Source organism: Rattus rattus, chromosome 11 (assembly GCF_011064425.1).
Source record: "Rattus rattus isolate New Zealand chromosome 11, Rrattus_CSIRO_v1, whole genome shotgun sequence".
In the NCBI taxonomy this organism is placed as follows: domain Eukaryota; kingdom Metazoa; phylum Chordata; class Mammalia; order Rodentia; family Muridae; genus Rattus; species Rattus rattus.
The window spans coordinates 81,603,911-81,624,076 of NC_046164.1; positions in this window are offsets into that span (position 1 = coordinate 81,603,911).

Consider the following 20,166-nt stretch of genomic DNA (forward strand, 5'->3'; position numbering starts at 1 on the left):
GAGGTAAATCTTGGTTACCTACCACATGGTTAAGAGCTGATGCTGAAAATATGTAATTTTTTGGTTTCAGAACATAGAGAAATCAAGTTGGAATTAGCCTTGAAACTTCATCCCTGCTAGCTAGTTAAAGCCCACACCTGGAGATGTCTTACCCACCCCCCAGGTATGAATTTACTACAAATGTTTCACTAAATAAAAGTATCATCAATCTATCTTTTGAATATTTCTGCTTATTTCCATAGATGAGCCCTGCTCTCAACCTTAGTCAAAGAAACTTCTTTTGGAAGTGGTTAGGGGTCAATACAGAGAATCAGAAAGGGTCAAAGTGCTGAGAATAAGTGAGTGTTAGACTCTCATCCCTAAGAGAGACATCCGTTCAACCCAGCTACCTTTAACAAGGCTCAGGAAGACCTGAGAAGACGGAACACAAAAGAGAAGAATGAAAGAACCAGAGACTAGGGAGAAGTACTGTGGAATTCAGTCCTATGGATATGACCTGGCCATTGTCTTCATAAGTCATAGGAGTTACACTTGACTGCACAAGATCAAGCCAATCAGCATTCTAATATGGATGAGGGAAAACACCCCCTCCTAGCTGAGGGCAATTAGCAAGGATGGCTGCTAGGAATGAAGAGAACTAATTTTTCTTCAGTCATGTGGCTACTAATAGGTTGCCTATGCTCCAGTGGAGGGCACCATACCCACATGCATGCAACCAGCACTAAGTGGATTAACTCAAAAGGAATCATGAAGGTGTTGGAGGGAAGTTGTGGATGGATTTGATAAAAATACACTGTGTTCATGTATCCATTATGAAATCGTCAAATAATAAATACAAATATTCTAAAAATGAAATGAGATCTCGCTATAGGAATTAAGGTCACCAGATACACGACCTTAAAAGAGATTGATGGCCAAATTAGGATCCAATCGACTCTCTCTCTCTCTCTCTCTCTCTCTCTCTCTCTCTCTTCTCTCTCTGTCCTCTTCTCTCTCTCTCTCATTCTCTCTCTCTGACATTCCAAATCTTCCTCTCTCTTTTTTTTTTTCTTTCTTCTTCTTTCTTTTTTTTTTATTAACTTGAATTCCCAAAGCTTAGAAACTCAAAAACATTTCAAATGTCATTAATTTTTTTCTTTTTTTCTTTTTTTTTTTATTCCGGCTTATATCACATCCCTTTCCCGGTTTCCCCCCCTCCCCTCCCCTTATGGGTGTTCCTCCGACCCTCCCCCCATTGCAGCCCTCCCCCCCACAGTCTAGTTCACTGGGGGGTCAGTCTTAGCAGGACCCAGGGCTTCCCCTTCCACTGGTGCTCTTACTAGGATATTCATTGCTACCTATGAGGTCAGAGTCCAGGGTCAGTCCATGTATAGTCTTTAGGTAGTGGCTTAGTCCCTGGAAGCTCTGGTGGCTTGGCATTGTTGTACATATAGGGTCTCGAGCCCCTTCAAGCTCTTCCAGTTCTTTCTCTGATTCCTTCAACGGGGGTCCTATTCTCAGTTCAGTGGTTTGCTGCTGACATTTGCCTCTGTATTTGCTGTATTCTGTCTGTGTCTCTCAGGAGCGATCTACACTTCTGCACTTCTTTGCTTCATCCATCTTGTCTAATTGGGTGGCTGTATATATATGGGCCACATGTGGGGCAGGCTCTGAATGGATGTTCCTTCAGTCTCTGTTTTAATCTTTGCCTCTCTCTTCCCTGCCAAGGGTATTCTTGTTCCCCTTTTAAAGAAGGAGTGAAGCATTCACATTTTGATCATCCGTCTTGAGTTTCATTTGTTCTAGGCATCTAGGGTAATTCAGGCATTTGGGCTACAGCCCTTATCAATGAGTGCATACCATGTATGTCTTTCTGTGATTGGGTTAGCTCACCAGGACAGATATTTTCCAGTTCCAACCATTTGCCTAAGAAAATTTCATAAACTCGTTGTTTTTGATAGCTGAGTAATATTCCATTGTGTAGATATACCACATTTCTGGGTATCCATTCTCTGTTGAAGGGCATCTGGGTTCTTTCCAGCTTCTGGCTATTATAAATAAGGGCTGGAAGTGAACATAGTGGAGCACGTGTCTTTTTATATGTTGGGCATCTTTTGGGTATATGCCTGAGAGGGACAGCTGATCCTCAGGCAGTTTAATGTCCAATTTTTCGATGCTGGATCCTCCAGAATGCCAGAGGCCTCCACTGGAATGGTTGTACTCCAATCCCACCAACAATGGGACATCCTTGAGATACAGAGTTTTTGATCAGCTTCTCATGAGTAATCTCAGGGTTTTTTTGAATTTCCCCTGATGACTAAAGATGTTGAACTGAGACTCAAACTTTTGTTTAGGTCCTCTTGTCCTAAGAATATTTTGGATATAAGGCAGTATTTAACCACTGAGCTAACCACAGTGTCCTTTGCTTCAGCCCCATTATTCATGGAGCATAAGCTTTGTTTTTGTTCCCACTAAACATTACCACCATTGGACCCAAGAACATGGAAATCTGATTCAACAGCTTTGCCCTGATATTTGGCAAAAAATCAAAGCATTTATTTCTGACAATTTTTCAATCTGTTTTTGTACTAACTAAACATTCTTTCCAGGGATAGTGATTCTTCCTTTGTTGAGGATAGTTTTTATATCCTGGTTTTTTTTGTTATTCCAGATGACATTTCTGTCTAAAAAAAAAAAAATCTAATCGCTTTTGGTAAAATCCAGGGCATGGGAGATCAGAAGAAAGATGGATCTTTTACTTGGTGGTTAAGAGGCCCTAATTTCTTTGGAGGGACTTAGATTTTATACCCAGTTCCAGGTAGTTCTCTGGTGGAACTTTTGGCATCACTTAAATATACTTCATATCATCTGAAATGGTTTTTGATAAGTCCAGTTCTAGAACTTCAAGAACTATATTGGATCTCTAGTCATTTTGGTGATTGTAGGATTTCCTCCATTTAGTTTAATGTTAGCTAACATTCCTATTCAGGCACCAAAAACAGCATAATGAAATGATCATGTTTTTGTTCTTTCAGTTTGTTTATATAATGGATCATACCATGCAGATGAAGCAAACATTCATTTTGTTGAGTATTTTTAAGGCCAATGTTCAATAATAATATAAGAATTGTGGCAAATTCGGTGAAGAAAAAATGTTGATAATGAGGTCCAGGGATAGAATTCTTAAACCTCATCTCTTTTTGGTTGGGACCCATTTTAGGAGTTATGGGGTTCTTTTAACTGGTTTATCTGTTCCTAACAATCTGTCTAGGGAATTGTCCATTGGATTTTCAAGTTTTGTTGAATATAGTTTATAGTAGCCCTCTGCTGTACTCCTTTTCAAATAGTCCTCTCGTTATCTAGTTTTTAATCTTGTGCTCAAAGAACCAACTTTTGGTTCTGTTGATTCTTGTCCTTTTGTTTCTACTTGGTTGAAAGATGTTATTTCCTGCCTTCTATATTTGCTTCCTATTTTACTTCCTATATGACATGGGTCCTTCAGTACAGACCAGGTGAGAAGTGGTCAGATGGAAGGAAACCATAGGGGGATTATTTCTATCTTTTCTGTACATCAGAATGTTTTTGACCAAGAATAGAACAAGAAGATGCCTTGAGGCCATTTGGCTGACTTCTCTTATGTCTGTTAGTTGGCATGCTCCTACTATTATTGTGTGAGGTGCAATGTGTGTTTTGAGCTTTAGTATTTCTTTTTTTAATGTAGGTGCCTCAGGCATGAATATTTAGGATTGAGAGTTCATCTTGGCCATGAATATAAGTTTTTGATGACTTTTTAGGGGATTTTATTTGATATTAGACCCAGCTTGCTTCTTCTGATTTGGAAAGGGGTTTCATATCATTCTGTCACTCTGTTCCTGTAGGCTATTTTAAGTCCAGTTTATTAATATATTACCATTGATGTGTGTGTGTGTGTGTTATATTCTATATTTGTGTGTGTGTTTGTGTGTTTTCTTCTCTTTGTTTTGTGTGTTCTTGTGGGTGTGTGTGTTGGGCCCATTTATTATCCTTTGTAGTGCTGGATTTGTAGAAAGATATTAAATTTGGTTTTGAAATATCTTGGTTTCTCCATCAGTTAATTGAGAGTTTTGCAATACAGTAGCCTGGGCTGGCATTTGTGTTCTCTTAGGGTTCCATCATCCAGGATCTTCTGGCCTTCATAGTTTCTGGCGGGAAGTCAGCTTGATAGGTCTGGTTACTTGACCTTTTTCTTGAATATTCTTTCTTTATTTTGGACTTTATGGGGAGGTGTTTCTTTTCTGGTCCATAAGTCATGCTTGGGTATATGGGTATGATTTTTGCAACCACTCTTAACCTCCTTAGGTTTGAGAGTCCTGGTTCCTGTATGTTTGGACCTTTTCCGCTTTACATTATCTTTGACAGTTGAGTCAATTATTCTGCCCTGAGATTCTTCTTCCATCTCTTGTGTTGTGTGTGTGTGTTTTCTATATCCAGTGTGTGTTCTTTTTCTTGATTGTTCTATTTCCATTTTTAATTCCTTCAACTGTTTGTTTGTGTGGTATTCTTTCCAAGTTTTTTACATTCCTCTGTAGTTGTTCTCTATTCTTCACATCTTTCTTGAACCACAGGCAAGATTTTTGAAACTAGTTTGCTTTTCTGGTGTGTTTGGATATTCCATGTTTGTTTTGGTGGGAGGCCAGAGGGTCTTGGTTTTCTGTTGCTTGTGTTCTAAACTTGCCTCTTCAGATTATCTCTAGTGTTACTTTGTTCTGCTAATTCTGACAGTGGCTAGACTGTTATAAGCCTCACTTAGACCTGTTTTACTGTTTTTCTTTCAGCCAGTTAGGGACAGAGGTTCCTTTACTTAACCTCTAAGGTCCAGTTCACCAGGCAGGTCTTGCAGTGGTCTTACCTGGGTCCCGTCTTTGTGTGTGCTGCCCCACGGCCTCCAGTGTGTGTGTGCACCAGGGTTCAGATGGCCTGTGTTTTTCCTCTGAATCAGTGTGTGCAGTCTCTTCTGTGTAGATTTATTTGGGTGCAGAGACTGTTTATCAGGCCTTCAGGTTCAGTTCAGGTAGGGCTCCTGCCTCACCTGGGAGGGCCCAGAGGGGCATTGGGTGGTCTCTTCTGCTCTGCAAGGAGTGCCCACCTGACCAGACTCTATTCTGGGTGCTCCCAAACAAACTTTTGATCCTTAAAAGTTATCTTGGCGACTTGGATACAGAAATAAAATCTATAAAGCCCAGACCAAAAAATAGAATACCATTCATGCCTTCAATGGCTTCCTGTGCCATGTACATGCCAGCTCTTGCTCTCCTGAGTTGTCGTTCTTCATTGTCTCCTTTTGGATACATTTTTATTACTTTCAAGGTGTGTGTGTATATGTGTGTGTGTGTGTGTGTGTGTGTGTGTGTGTGTGTGTGTGTGAACATGAGTGCAAGTGTACACAGAAGCCAGAGGCACTGGATCTCCTGGGATTTGAGATACAGACAGCTATGAGTAATCCAGTTTAAGGGCTGAGACTCAAACTTAGGTCCTCTGTAAGAACAGTATTTAACCACTGAGCTATCTCTTCAGCCATTATTCATGGTCTTTTGTCCACTAAACATACCACCATTGACCCAAGAACATGGAAGATCAACAGCTTCCCTGATACAATCAAAGCATTTTATTACAATTTTCAACTTTTTTTTCTAACTAAACATTCTTTCCACTTCCTGTGGAATTATACCTTATCCCTTGACATTTCCTAAAAAAAAAAAAAAAATCCAGGGGGTCAGAAGAGATGGCTTGGTGGTTAAGAGTGCATTTGTGGAGGACTTAGATTCAGTTCCCAGGAGTTACATGATGGTTATAAGTCCAGTTCCATAGGATCTCGTGCCCTCTTCTAACATCTTCAGGCACCAAAAAAACACATAGTTCATGTGCATACATGCAGACAAACATTCATAGTAATAGAATAATAATAAACAAATATGAAGAAAAACCCAGGGCTTAAACCCTCATCACCCATTTTACTCAGCTACAAAGGAATCACTTGGGTGAGCCCTGCAACAAATAGTCTGTTATAGTTTTGAAATGTGCACATGCCTTGTACACAAAGATGTCTCATATGCCCCATACTTCCCATATGACATGGGTCTCAGTACAGAAGGTGAGAAGTGGTCAGATGGAAGGAAACCATAGGGGTACTGACATCAGAATTCACCAAGAATAGAACAAGAAGATGCCTTGAGGCTGACATGCTGTTAGTTGGCATGCTACTGTACAATTGAAGAAAGCAGCGCTCAGGCATGAACAGGCCAAGTGGGAAAGACCTACATGGAAAGGGGAATATCATTCCTCACTGTTCTCTTTTTTTAAGATTTATTATATATTACCAGCATGTGTGTGTGTGTGTGTGTGTGTGTGTATGTGTGTGTGTGTGTGTGTGTGTGTGCCTGTGTGGATTTATGTGAACCACAGGCAGGCAGTTGCCTACAGAGGCCAGAGGGCGTGGGCTCCTCTAGAACTGGTGTTATGGGTGTTTATAAGTCACTTGATATGGGTAGAGCAACCTCTTAACCTCTAAGCCACCCTCTTGCACTTATCTTGTGTGTGTGTGTGTGTGTGTGTGTGTGTGTGTGTGTGTGTGTGCCTGTGTAGATTTATGTGAACCACAGGCAAGCAGTTGCCTATAGAGGCCAGAGGGCATTGGCTCCTCTTGAACTGGACTTATGGGTGTTTATAAGTCACTTGATATGGGTAGAGCAACCACTCTTAACCTCTAAGCCAATTCTCTTGCACTTATCTTGTGTGTGTGTGTGTGTGTGTGTGTGTGTGTGTGTGTGTGCCTGTGTAGATTTATGAACATACAGGCGCAGTTGCCTATAGAGGCCAGAGGGCATTGGCTCCTCTTGAACTGGACTTATGGGTGCTTATAGTCACTTGATATGGGTGGAAACCACTCTTAACCTCTAAGCCAATTCCTCTTGCACTTATCTTGTGTGTGTGTGTGTGTGTGTGTGTGTGTGTGTTTGTGTGTGTGTGTCTGTCTGTCTGTCTGTGTCTGTGTCTGTGTCTGTGTCTGTGTCTGTGTCTGTGTCTGTGTCTGTGTCTGTGTCTGTGTGTTTTGAGTTTACCTTGTGTGTGTGGTGTACCAGCAGAGGCCAAAAGTAAGGAAGTGCATTAGCACCTGGAGCTGGGGATAAATAGCTCTGACCATAGCATGGGTGCTGGAACTGAAGTGTAGGCTCTCTACAAGATTAATCTAGTCTTGTAACTGCTGGGTCTTCTGTCCAGCACCTCACTACTCTGTCTAGATCCTAAATGCCCTCCAAGGGTCCATGAGCTCAGTCTTAGTCTTTGCCTAAAGAAAGCTATTCCCTCCCTCTTGAGTAACAGAACTCTAAGCTTCCTGACTTTGGGACTTGGGGATTCACACCAGCAGCCCCACAACCACCACATTCATATCCTTTAGACCTTAGAGTTACACTATGAGAGCTCTCAGTTGAGAGGCCATCTACCTTGAACTAGGGTACACTGTCAGGATTCCAGGTCCTCCAACTGTAGGTAATCCATTGCAGAACTTCCCCTTCCCCAAGATAACACACACAATTCCCCTAATAAATCCCATTAAGCATTCACAGATAGAACCTAATGGTTCTATGTCTCTGGAAAACCCTACCACAGGCATAAAACAACCTTCAGTATGGAATGTGGGGATGGGGGAGCAGGAGGAGGTCTTCCTGAGTGTGGGCTTGGGTCCACTGACCAACTTGTAAGAGGCAGAGTGAGCTGTGGCTCTCTATGATTTGGGAGCATTTTACTTTAAAGCCAACAGAAAAAAAATACACTAGATCCAAAAATATATTCTGTATGGATACATTTCAAATGGGTGAGAGTAGAGAAAACAGAAAAACAAAATAAACAAACAAAACAAGAACACCATGAATTTGATATAGCAAAGGACAATCTAATTCTCCTTTCTTAATAACCCCATCTATTCTGCATTCTTTTGGAAGAACACAATAGAAGAAAAAAACACAAGGTCTTTATTACATTATGACTGTGACTAGCACGATTCAAAGTGATTAGGGCAGAATGCTTGCCAGGCATTACAAACATTTAAAACTGTGCATTTGTGCCAAGTGAAAAGGGTTCATCCTATTCTTTCCTGGGCTCATAAAGAAATATGCACTTGCTAAAAGGGTCATTCAGCTGCCAAGGAAATAATAACCTCAGGTTTGCAGAATAAATAACACTTTAGTCTATGTTCCAATTCACAGTATCAAGATCAGCAATGCCCTGTGTCTACAGAAGAACTCACAGAGCTTACACACAAGGTCCCTAATTTACCACATGCAATAAAGAAAGAGTGGGCGCTTCAATGTCTGCTTTGCAGGTGGTAAAAGACATAAGGCAGAAGGGTGTCAGTATTGTTCAAGGGGTCACAGACATTTCCACTCTTAGTGCACATAATGCCTGCTCTAGCAGGAATCAAACAATAAAAATAAAATGGCACGAACCAATCACGTGCCAGCCCTTCACAACATATATTTCTGTTTTCTTTCTGCTAGCATAATTATTTAAACGATATAATTTTATTTTTTCTTATCAATCACTGTTCCATTATTAAATTTTTTCCTTGAAATGATATTCCGTGCCATAGAGAAAAATTGATTGTGTTGTGTTTGAAAGAATTAGGTGCCCAATTTAAAAGCAATTATTCTCATTGCCATCTTATTTGGCAGGAAGCTGAGAGATTAAGATGGGCCTGGGCTGTAGGAACACAGTCACAGTAAAGACGCAGGGGGGAAGAGCTTCAAGCCAGAGTTGTCTGAAATGGGGCTGAGGCAGGTCCTAAATGTGCTGGAGTCCTGAATTTATGTAAGCTTCTATCTAGTCCCTAGCTCCTCACTATACAAACACCCAAGCCATTGGATCAGAGCGCTTAGCTGAGCTGAATTGTTAAGAGAAATAAGAAACTATAGTGTCTACAGGGAATGCCCAAGCTTCTGTTTGTTATTTGTTTGTTTTAATGTTAATTTCAATTAATTATCGGGTCTTCATTGGGCTAAACCAAGCCCAAATACAGGTCGAATCTTACAGCCCCTCAATATGTAAGCTTTGCATAAGATCAAACTCCATCTCAAGCTTCCTGATTCCCACCGAGGTCAGTGCTTTTCTTTCTAGACTGGCAAAGCAAACCATTGGCTCCTCTCTGTGGAACGTCTGCTGTGAGGATGGCCCTTGAGCTGTAACAGAACTGGAGAGTCCTGCTAGAGCTCACAGTAGAGATGGCTGCCGGTCACATGTGGCCTTAATTAGTCCACAATTTCATAAATGAGTTCCAACCCTTAACACTGGGCATAAACAAACCATTCTAAGGAGGCCCTATCATTCTCATCAATGAGCTTTCTTTCCCTGTGGTATTAGCTTGGCCACTTTCAGCGTGATGCAGTTAGACTCCTGATCAGCAGCTTACTGGCAAACTTCAGATAAACTTGCATCACACTCTTGTCACCTCAGTGACAGGAATGTAAATGATAAGCATGTGTCTTATCTAGGGTTCTACTGCTGTGAAGAGGCACCATGACCAAGACAACTCTTATAAGGGCAAACATTTAATTGGGGCTGGCTTACAGTTTCAGAGGTTCAGTCATTATCATCATGCTGACAAGCATGGCAGCATCCAGGCAGGCATGGTGCTAGTGGAGCCAACAGTTCTACAACTTGATTCAAAGGCAACCGGAAAGATACTGGCTTCTTCTGGAAGTGGGCAGTACATGAACACAGGAGACCTCAAAGCCCACATACACAGAGACACACTTCCTCCAACAAGGCCACACCTCCTTCCATGAGGCTACACCTCCTAATAGTGCCACTCACTATGGTAAAGTATTCAAACACATGAATCTCTGAGAGTGACACCTATTCGAACCACCACAGAATGCAAACAAGAAACACAAGTGACTAGAGCCAGCAGTAGCAAGACAGCCTACGAGAATGTTCTGCTCATGTTGCCAAGCAAGTGGCAGTGCCATAATTTAGACTTAAGCAAACCAAACCCCTTGTGTTGAACTGGATTAGCCATGGATGGCTCCACCCATGCTGGGGCTGCTGCTGTCTCCTTCACTTACACAGGCCTGCACTTTCTTCTTAATTCCTTAATTTTCTTCTGAGCCTATCTTTCCTCTATTTGAAATCTACCGGGAAAGCAGGATATGCACATGAGCAGAAAAGTCATGTGGAAAAAGTTTTTAAAAAAATTGCATATTTTTGTACCTTGAAGAGGAAAGAAAAATCCTTACTGCTATATATACAGGCTAGGGAGACCAGGTCAGTAAGAAGCTATTTGAGATGATGTTTCCACATCAGGCTGAAAAGGATTACCTAGACCTTCTGACCTCTGGTCACTAGCACCCAAATTGTGAGGTTAAAGGCACAGGTCACATTACCTAGTTTTTGTTCCTTGCAATTTTTTAGTTTTCTACAGATATCACCTTTGTGACTCACCATTTAGATAAACTCCATCAGAGCTGGAACCTGGTATCAACCCTACAGGAAAAGAGCAGATTTCCCAGAATGGTCCCCATTTCAAGTTCCCAACGCAAAGCGGACAATACAAGGTAACTGAGGGAAGCCAGGGCGTGAGCTCAAGACAACAACCTGGAAAAAAGCTTGAAGCAGAGACTGTGGAAGAACAGAGCTTATCAAGTTCCTCCTGCTAGTTTGTCAGCGTGCTTTCTTATATAGCTCGGGCTCACACGCCTAGGGATGGCACTGCTCACAATGGGCGGGGCTCTCCTGCATCACGTAGCAACTTTAAAAAAAGAAAAAGAAAAAGCCTCACAGACATGGCCACAGGCCAATCTGATTGAGGCAATTTTTCAGTTATGGTTCCCTCTGCCCAGGTGACTGTAGGCTTGTGCCAAGCTGACAGCTGAAGCTAATTATGACATTTACTATTACTGGTTTATGAAAACAGGCACAGTTCCAGAGCAAACAAATGGAGGAGATTATTGGGGCAATGTGGGGGAGGGCGTTTTTTAGGTGTACATGGAGATTTCTAGTACGCCTCCACTCAGCTTACTTCTCTGGAGGTTTCCAATATACCTTGGAAGCATTCCCCAAAGGCCCACCTGTTGAATCTTGATCACTAACTGCTGGCACTACTGGGAGGTGATGGCGCCTATAGGAAGTGTGGCCTAAGCTAGCCTCTTCTCTCCTTGCTTCTGGCTTTTGTAAGGCAAGTATCTTGGTTCCACAGTGTGCTTAGCGTCATGATATGCTATCTCACTACAAAAGCAGTGAATGCAGATAAGCGTAAACAGAAACCTCTGAATCCATGATGCAAACTAAACTTGTTCTCTCTTTCTATCTCAAGTACTCATTCCTGTGTGGAAAGCTGACTAAGATTAATTATACATGCTATTCCTGTAGAGCTCATGGCAGCCTGCTAACCAGGCCCCAAGATTCTCCCACTTGCATAAACTTGGGCTGAGTCAAGGCAGATTTATTACAAATAACCTAAGATGTTCCTCTCAATGCCATGCACTCAAGGAATCAGAGTGGTCTTCAAAGCTCTGTACCAGGAACCAAGGTTAGCAGTGAAGATATATTTCAATGGCTGTCAGAGGCTCCAACTGTTCGGTAGAATGCCCACCATTTGCATTTTGCAATGAACTTCACATATCAGAATCATATGTCACCTGCAGGAATTGTCTTGTGGCTTTGATGGATCAAAAGGGAAGCTTCCAACCTCCCTAAACATAAGCCAAGGCTTGGACTGCACCATGATTTTATCCCATTCTAACTTGATGGGTAAGCTTGCTCCAAAGCCATTTGAAACCTGGGATCCTGTTCAACATTCTTACCAAGTGTCAGTGAACACAGAGGGCAACGTGCCTCCATCTTGCATTCTTCTCTCCGACTTGTGATCATTCTCTGCCAGACCAGCTACATTGCACATAGAATGAGGAGCAGAGGAAGGGAGAGATCTGTGGCAGATGTAGAGAGAGGTTGTGCAGTTAGAGAGACAGCCCTTCAGGACCCAGACTCCTCACATTGGCTACTGCCCAAAGTTACAGCAAACATTTACTCTACACAAAACCCTCAGCCTGCTGAGAACACCTTCATATGGGTGTGAGGTGGTATTTTAGAACATAAGGGAAGATTGAATTTGTTTTCCACGTATTCCCGCACTCTTTGTGTGGGAAAGCACCTAGTTTATTTTGATGACATTTTTGTCTCTAGTTAAAGTCTGCCTGTGATCTACACACAAGTAGGCAACATTCCTGGGGCAAAGCCTAGGCAGTATCTACCCAGCTGGTTGTCATCCTTTTCAACAACCATGATGAGAACCTACCATTTTTTTTTTAAATCCTGATTTAACTTTTCCCCCTCCCTAGTCCCTCGTCACTGCAGATAGAGCCTTTGAAATAAGCATTTTTTTCTACAACACCCAAATTACAGGCTGATAGACCAAAAAGTCTCAGGGACTTTGACACCTACAGGAAATGTATTCATATAATTTCCCATGTGTGTATGGCCATTCATGTGTTGGTCTAGAAACAAATATTGCACCAATACCAAAAAATATTTTTTGGCCAAGTACTGGCCATTGCTGAAACAATTACAAATCAATTCTGCCACAAGGTAGAGGGAGCCAGCCAAGAGGCTGTTACACCTTTCAATGCTAAGATGACCTCTTGAATGCTCAAGTCCTCAAAACTTTTTAGGAAGACTCCCATCTGCTGCCCTGTGGTACTGGGAAAGTTAGATTAGCTTTCTCAGCCTATTTCCCCATCAGCAAAGTGAAGCTATTGACACGTTGCAGGGACCGCTGTGAAAATGTAATGAGATACCATTGTATGTGGGTCACCCCATCCCCAGGTCAGGGCCACCATGGGCTTGATACATGATAGGTCCTTGGCCCGCCCCAGAGAGGTGCTTTCCTGATTACCAGTTTCATGCAGTGACTATTGAGTGCTTTCTGCACCTCAGGAGTACAGCAGTCCAATTAGACTTCCCACGTTCGTTTTCATGAATGTGTTTTGATTCTTGACAGGGTCTTGCTATGTAGCCTGGACTGGCTTTGAACTTGTGATCCTCCTGAAGCTACTTCTGTAGTGCCAGAAATACAGGCAGGGGGCTGGAGAGATGGCTGTTCTTTCAGAGGTCCTGAGTTCAATTCCCAGCAACCACACGGTGGCTCACAACCATCTATAGTGGGATCTGATGCCCTCTTCTGGTGTGTCTTAAGTGACAGTGTACTTCATAAAACAAATTATTAAAAAAAATAAATACAAGCATAGCTAAGCTGGAGTTAGCATTATGATATATATATACACGCATATATATATATATATATATATATATATATATATATATATATATATATATTCTTCAGCTCAGTCAAACCAGGGTTACTGGCCCTGAGGAATGACTATATATAGGCACAGAGTCATAGTATTGTCTCATTTCTTAGTGTGGTCTACTGATTCCTACTATGTCACTCCTCATATTTACCGTAGATTGTTTTATGATTAGCGTCTTTTGCAATCGGCTTATGAAACCCTTCTAAATTCCCTTAATGTGCAATCCTGATTTAACAAGTGTTTTGCCACTGTAATTGCATAATTATCACTTGAGGCAATTTGAGTCTTTGCAGCCTGAGTTCTCTATCTTCTGTTCTATGCTCGTTCTAGCAGTCCAGGCTCCTTTGGATCCCTGCCCTCTTTACTACATCTCTCCTGTCTCGTGCTTTGTTCTCACCAGCACCTGACATAGTCAGAAGCAAAAATGCTAATGCCGTACTGTGTTCACTGTGACTGGTCCTGGTCAGCTTACACAAACCTCCGAAGCCAGGGGGAGATGTGCTGAGATGTATAACTCAGCAGCAGCAGCAGCAGCAGCAGCAGCAGCAGCAGCAGCAGCAGCAGCAGCAGCACAACTAGCCACAGGCTTCCTGCACACATCTCTGAGTCCTGCAGAAGCACACATCTGATTGGCTGGCTACGAGGGAGAATGAAGTCACCTGTCATGAGTTGGTTGCATTTTCCACCTTGTTACGTCCTGCACAGTGACTCCCAGCAGTCAAACACGGCATCCTGCTGCTATGTTATACTTGCTTACCAGGGTCATGTGCAAAGGCCACATACCCACTTCTGAAAAGCTGATATTCTACATGGCCCTAAGACCTAAACATGGCCATAGCTAAGCTACAGTACGACTTAGCTTAAAGCTTCATGGACACCTTAGCACTCTGTTTCTATTTATTACTTATTGTTTCTATCTTTGTGCCTCACCAAGATGTATATCTAGATACATAAATAGAAAGACATAGAGAGAAATTCATCACACCGTTTGTAACAATTCCTTCAATAAATATGGTAAAAGCTGGCTACCACATACCCATAATCCCAGATGATCAGGAGTTCAAAGCTATCCTGGGCTATACAGCAAGACCCTGTCACAGACAAACAGACACAAAAAGGTGAGCTTTGCATAGTCAGGGAGAAACAATGGAACACAGAGAGAGCTGCTTATTTCTCTCTGCCAGCTGTCCACAGAGCCATGGCTCTCACCTTCCTTCCTTTGGTACAAGGATAAAAACAATCCATTATAAGATTCCCCAGAATGCCGAATGGCTGAGAAACACATAAAGAAATGTTCAACATCTATAATCATAACGGAAAGGCAAAACAAAACAACCCTGAAATTAACCCACACACCAGTGAGAATGGCTAAGACCAAAACTCAGGTGACAGCAAATGCTGGCGAGGATGTGGAGAAAGAGGAACACTCCTCCATTGTTGGTGGGATTGCAGACTGGTACAACCATTCTGGAAATCAGTCTGAGTTTCCTCAGAAAATTGGACATTGAACTACCTGAGGACCCAGCTATACCTCTCTTGGTCATATACCCAAAAGATGCCCCAACATATAACAAAGACACGTGCTCCACTCTGTTCATAGCAGCCTTATTTATAATAGCCAGAGACTGGAAAGAACCCAGATGCCCTTCAACAGAGGAATGGATACAGAAAATGTGGTACATCTACACAATGGAATATTACTCAGCTATCAAAAACAATGACTTTGTGAAATTCATAGGCAAATGGATTGAACTAGAAAATATTATCCTAAGTGAGGTACCCAATCACAGAAAAACACACATGGTATGCACTCATTGATAAGTGGCTATTAGCCCAAATGCTTGAATTACCCTAGCTGCACAGAACACATGAAACTCAAGAGGAATGACCAAAATGCGAATGCTTCACTGCTTCTTTAAAAGGGGAACAAGAATACCCTTGGGAGGAAATAGAGAGGCAAAGTTTAAAACAGAGGCAGAAGGAACGCCCATTTAGATCCTGCCCCACATGCAGCCCATACTTATACAGCCACCCAATTAGATAAGATGGATGAAGCAAAGACATGCAGGCCGACAGGAATCGGATGTAGATCTCTTCTGAGAGACACAGCCAGAATACAGCAAATACATAGGCGAATGCCAGCAGCAAACCACTGAACTGAGAATGGGACCCCTGTTGAAGGAATCAGAGAAAGGACTGGAAGAGCTTGAAGGGTCTCGAGACCCCATATGAACAACAATGCTAAGCAACCAGAGCTTCCAGGGACTAAGCCACTACCCAAAGACTATACGTGGACTGACCCTGGGCTCCAACCTCATAGGTAGCAGTAAATATCCTAGTAAGAGCACCAGTGGAAGGGGAAGCCCTTGGTCCTGCCAAGACTGAATACCTAGTGAATGTGATTGTTGGGGGGAGAGCGGTAATGGGGGCAGGAACACCAATATAGAAAGGGAGGGGTTAGGGGAATGTTGGCCCAGAAACCGGGAAAGGGAATAACAATCGAAATGTAAATAAGAAGTACTTAAGTTAATAAAGATTAGGAAAAAAAAGATATCCAATAAAAAATAAAGTTAAAAAAAAACTTAAAAAAAAGAGAGGGAGAGAGAGAAAGCTTGCTTTCCATGAGAAAGGAAGACTCTTCAAGTCCCAGCATCTCTGGGGCTCCTCTACTGAGCTCTTCTCAGCCTCAAGGTCTACACAAAGCCTCTACCTACCCTAAGGCCCTTGCTAAGGTGTTCCTGGTTTCCTGCGTTGATATTTACACATATTTTTCTCAGCAAATAAACACGCTTGTGTAAGAAAGTGGAAACTTTTTAAAGTTGTAACAAAATTAGCATAGATTATAGAAAGGGCAGAAGCACAGAGTACACTAGTGACAGGAAGTTGGAAAAATAACCTCCCCCAAAGAAGCACTTTCTAAAATGATAGAGTCGTCATTTTAAGTCCATGTGTTCATTTCCCTTTTCTCCCTCGCTTTCTTTAGGAGCACAAATGCGGACGGATTGTTTCACAAAGTCCATCCCATGGTGGAGCATGACGCATGGGTGTCATCTTTTTCAAGCTCTGATTAAAAGTTAAGTCCATCAAAACCAACGCCAGGGTAGGGATGGAGCTCAGCTAGCACAGTGCTTGCCTAACAAGCAGGAAGTCTGGGGCTTGTTCCCTGGCACTTTATAAACCAGAGCCAGAGGCACGAGTTTGTCATCTCAGCAATTGGGAGGTAGAGGCATGAGTTCAAAGCTATATATACATATACAGTGACTTTACTTCCTACGGGTGTGAGAAGCCCATATTAAAGGGCCATTATGAGTGAGTGAATGTTATGTAAATTTAAATGTATTAAGAAAAATCATAGTGAGGCATGACATTGAAGGTGGAAACATCAAAATTAACATATAACTTGTATATTTTATTTGGAATTTAAACATTAAAATATAATTTTATCATTTCTCTCTCTCTCCTCCCTCCAATTTCTCCCATCACACCCCTTACCCCAATCTCTCTCTAATTCGTGGCTTTTTGCCCTTTAGTTATTACCCCTACATACATAAACACATACATATGTAATCTGCTAAGTATGTTTAGAATTAATTGAATGTATAAAACTCCTGGCCTGACCATTTGGTATAGGATAACCAATCAGGGGCCTCCTGTTGGGGAGAAGTAGTTCTTCACTTCTCAGTTGTTAAATGGCCGATTACCCAAAGCTCTGTGTCTAGGGCAGGGAACCTAGGGACTGTTGAGATTCCCCTTCCATATCGTCATATCTATGGTGTTCTCCTTGTTTGGATCCTTTGAGTAGCCGTAGTGTTGAGTTGTCATGGGAGTAGCTTCCCTGTCTTTTGAGGAGACACAATCTTGCAGCAGACATTGTAGTAAATAAAACAATTAATTTGTATTTTAAGAGTCACATAAAAAAGGCTTGCAGGTTGCAGAGGACTGGAAGACCTTTCTCGCCTGGACTTTATGTAATGAACTCCAGAAGACCTGCAAAATAAAAATGGGACAGGCAGATGGTGTATAAATATCCAGTAAAGGCTCTTGACCCAGCAATGCAGGTTTGTTCCTTGGCTCACTAGCCCACTCCCATTTGAGGGCAGGTTCTTTTCCTTTCTCCTTCCTTCCTTCCTTCCTTCCTTCCTTCCTTCCTTCCTTCCTTCCTTCCTTCCTTCCTTCCTTTCTTTCTTTTTAAGGTTTATTTATTTTATGTATGTGAGTACACCATAGCTGTCTTTAGACACACCAGAAGAGGGCATCAGATCTCATTATGGATGGTCGTGAGCCACCATGTGGTTGCTGAGAATTGAACTCAGGACCTCTGGAAGAGCAGTCAGCACTTTTAACCATTGCGCCATCTCTCCAGCCCCTTTTCCTTTCATAACAAACCATCCCCATCTCTATTTCTAACCACATCTCACCAGTGCAATTGTTCGTCCTTGGTCAAAGGCACCTGGAATTCACTGCCTTTATATTTAGATCTCTAGCTCAGCACTAAACAGGGTTTGTTTTTTTCGTTTTTTTGTTTTGTTTTGTTTTGTTTGTTGTTGTTGTTGTTGTTGTTGTTGTTGTTGTTGTTTTCCCTTTTCCTTTACTTCGTCTGTATTTGGGTAACCAGTGTAAAACCTAAGCATGCTTTTTCTGACACTCTGGAGATAATCAATGTGTTTCTGTCTCTGTGTCGAACTGTGAAACTGCAGTTCCTGGTGTTTGTTTGCTTATTTGTTTTCACCTCCTCTCCTCCTCCTCCAGGCTGTTGCCAGGATTTTACAGCTTGCTAATTCTGCTGTTTTTCCTCCCAAAATTCGCTATACTTGGGCTTCTTTGAATCTGTTTTTAAATTCTTTTAGTAAGGAGACGCAGAATCCAGAAGGACATCTCAGTTCGCAATAAACAAAGAACCAGTGAGCCTTCAGAAGATCCCTTTATCTTGAATGCTTATTCTTGGAGCAGTGAAAATAATAACTCAAATACAGATAGGCCAGCACCCCCAATTCAGATCAGGAAAGTTGGGAAATGTGCACATATGTGTTGCCTTTGTCTAGAGGAAAATATTGAGGATAGTGACTCTCTGTGCAACTTTGATTGTGCCTCATAAGGTGCTTACTGTTCAAGGAGGATGACTGGTGGGATTGTCTTTAAGGAAAGAGTCCAGCATGAAGGAAGTCAGCTGTGGGACATCCTTTCTTAGAAGTGGTTACATAGGGTTGGGGATTTAGCTCAGTGGTAGAGCCCTTGCCTAGGAAGCGCAAGGCCCTGGGTTCAGTCCCCAGCTCCAGAAAAAAAAAAAAAAAAGAAAAAAGAAGTGGCTGCATAGACAAAACCTGAGCAATGGAAATATCAATGGGCACTAACATATAAAATGACTTTTACAGACCTGCTAGGTATATAAACAGACATGGAGACTCTTACATATTTAAGCTTAGGACCTTAGCTTGGGCTGCCTCCCACCTTCTCATCTAACTTAATCTTATTATTCTAGCCCACAACCCACCAGGTGGCTAATTCTTTCTCTCAGTTCCAGTACCTCTGTCTCTTCTTGTGTCCCTGCTCAATCTCTTGCTTCTGATTTTTTTTTCTCCCAGACACCCTTTCTCTGTCCAGAAGTTCCGCCCTCCACTTCCTGCCTACCTATTGTCCATCAGATGTTTATTAAAGCCAATCAACATAGTAAAGAAGGATGAATTACAAAATATGAGGCTGGTGATGGGCCATAGGAAAAAAAATGCCAAGATCCAGCTAGTGCTTAGTTCTCTGCTTATGAGCAATCAACAAATGGTTATGCAGAGACACAGCATTACACAATGTACCCCAACACTAGCATGGAAGGGAGAACTCTCACAGGTCCCACCCCTACACTAAGAACTATAGGCAACTAATGACTGCTGAGAGAGGTCATTAACCTCTCTCAGGGATGAGTCCCATGGTTGGTTATCCATAAGGAGTGATCAACTCTGAAACCATGCACACAACAACAACAAAAATAGATTCAGCTGGTTATAATTATATATTTTTGCATATATGCAAAATAATCAAATGAAAAAGAGGTTAAGTTGAGAGTGGCGGGGGCATTTGAGGGACTGGAGGAAGGAAAGAAAGGAGGGGAGTGATGTAATGATAATTTTATTCATTTTAATTGAATAGAATTACCTCACTTCCCCCCCCCCGCTTCCTACCTCCAGCACGTTCCATGCCTTCACTCTCAAGTCAATAGCCTGCTTTTCTTTAATTATTATTGTTATATATGTGTATTATATATGTGCATGCACAGGTATATATATACATCATATACATATACATAGGCACAAATACACATATAGGTATATACCCTTTAGAGTCTTTTTATTGATTGTATATGTTTACAAGACTGACTATTCCGTATTAGACAATCAATAATGGGACACATCCCTGAGATAAGCTAATTCTCCTCCCAGCAGTCATTAGTTGTCCCCTGGTTCTTTGTCTAAGGAAGGGGCCCCATGAAATTTTAACCCTTCTATTTTAACTTGCCCATGGATGGTACCATTGTTTCAGTCTTCTTTTGCATACGTTTCTAGGAGATAGTATTTCAGGTAGACGTCTTCTTGCCATTCAGGCTCTTACAAACTTCCTGTCCCTTCCTCTAAGTTTCCTGAGCCATACATTTAGGAGTTGTGATAAAGCTGAAACAAATCTATCATCAGAGAGCCAAGGAAATTCACAAATAAGTCCTATCTGGTTCATTTCACCAAGGTGCAAACCCCAATTAGTTTGGTCTCAGAATGAATAAGGAAAGTCAACAACCATCAATTTGACTTCACGTTCATTCCTCCTTCCATCACCTCTGCTTCTGAGTAGAAACTGAAGGCACCAG